At 51.6% G+C, this 1,800-nt stretch overlaps 1 pseudogene; it reads left to right on the forward strand.

Annotated features, from left to right (window-relative positions):
* Positions 1 to 230: 230 nt before the first annotated feature.
* On the forward strand, positions 231 to 1,164 carry LOC136116212 (olfactory receptor 14A16-like; annotated as a pseudogene).
* The last annotated feature ends 636 nt before the right edge of the window (positions 1,165 to 1,800 follow it).

Genomic DNA, 1,800 nt, shown 5'->3' on the forward strand with positions numbered 1-1,800 from the left:
CAGCTCCCGTGTCCCCGCTGGAGCAGAGCAAAGCTGGCTGCTTGGCAGCACACGGGCAGAGGTCCTGCTGCTCACAGCACACTCAGCCAGCACAAACCAGAAGATAGAAATGCATTTCAAATGGAGTGATTACTATGAATAGATGTAGTGGACTTTTCAGAAGAGTCTTCCTGCATTTTAATTTGTCATTTCGTTTTTTAGACCAGTACCTCCATGTCAGGAAGGAGCAAATGTCCAACAGCAGCTCCATCACCCAGTTCCTCCTCCTGCCGTTCACAGACACACCGGAGCTGCAGCTCTTGCACTTCTGGCTCTTCCTGGGCATCTACCTGGCTGCCCTCCTGGGCAACGGCCTCATCATCACCACCATAGCCTGGGACCAGCACCTCCACACCCCCATGTACTTCTTCCTGCTCAACCTCGCCCTCCTCGACCTGGGCTCCATCTCCACCATTGTCCCCAAATCCTTGGTCAACTCTCTGTGGGATACCAGGGTCATTTCCTATGCAGGATGTGCTGCACAACTCTTTCTTTTTTTTCTTTTTAGCTTCAGCAGAATTTTACCTTCTCACTGTCATGTCCTACGACCGCTACGTTGCCATCTGCAAACCCCTGCACTACGGGACCCTCCTGGGCAGCAGAGCTTGTGTCCACATGGCAGCAGCTGCCTGGGCCACTGGGTTTCTCTATGCTCTGCTGCACACGGCCAATACATTTTCACTGCCCCTGTGCAAGGGCAATGCCCTGGCCCAGGTCTTCTGTGAAATCCCCCAGATCCTCAAGCTCTCCTGCTCGGGCACCTACCTCAGGGAACTTGGGATTCTTGTGGTCAGTTGCTGTTTAGCTTTTATGTGCTTCGTTTTCATCATGGTGTCCTACGTGCAGATCTTCAGGGCCGTGCTGAGGATCCCCTCTGAGCAGGGACGGCACAAAGCCTTTTCCACCTGCCTCCCTCACCTGGCCGTGGTCTCCTTGTTTGTCAGCACTGGCATATTTGCTCACCTGAAGCCCCCCTCTGTCTCCTCCCCATCCCTGGATCTGGTGGTGTCTGTTCTGTACTCAGTGTTACCTCCAGCAGTCAACCCCCTCATCTACAGCATGAGGAACCAGGAGCTCAAGGATGCCCTGTGCAAACTCATATATAAGTGTTTTCTGGAGCAATAAACTGCCCCTCTGCTTCTGCATAGGAGTTTTAAAGAAACTTATTACAGGCTTAGCCTGTCATCTGGATTTTCTGTTTTGGTGTGTTGGTTTTTTATTGTTATAATGTTTTCATCCCCTTTCCAATTCTCTGTCTGCTTTTCTTTTATAACCACTGGCTGTATAAATGAGGAGCCGTGCTCTCCTTTTGTTTAAACAAAATAAAGGTTCTTATAGTGACTTGTTTTTCACTGTATCCCCCCTGCAGGGCTATTTTGGAGCTGCAGGGACAGTTCCTGTGTGCGTGGGTAGAAGGGAAAAGAGTCCAGCATGGCAGCACTGCCACAGAGCACCAGTGCTTGGTCTTCCAGAGCTGTTCTGGTTCCACTCCCACACTCTCCTTCTCATCACTTGTGTTGGTGCAAGGCCTGAGTGCTCTGGCAGCTTGGTCCCCGTCCTGCTGTGTGTCAGTGCTGTGAGCGCAGGCAGGGACAGGCAATGAGCACTGCTCTGACAGAGCTGGGCTCACAACAGCCTTTCCAGATAGAAAGGTGATCTCCTCAGGGCAGGGCCTGAAGGTTTAGGTCTTCTTATAAACCTTCTCTCAAGAACATGTCCACAAAAGTGGCCACAGATGCAAACCCCAGGGCACAGCTGAAC

The sequence above is a fragment of the Patagioenas fasciata genome, assembly GCF_037038585.1.
Source record: "Patagioenas fasciata isolate bPatFas1 chromosome 6 unlocalized genomic scaffold, bPatFas1.hap1 SUPER_6_unloc_3, whole genome shotgun sequence".
NCBI lineage: Eukaryota > Metazoa > Chordata > Aves > Columbiformes > Columbidae > Patagioenas > Patagioenas fasciata.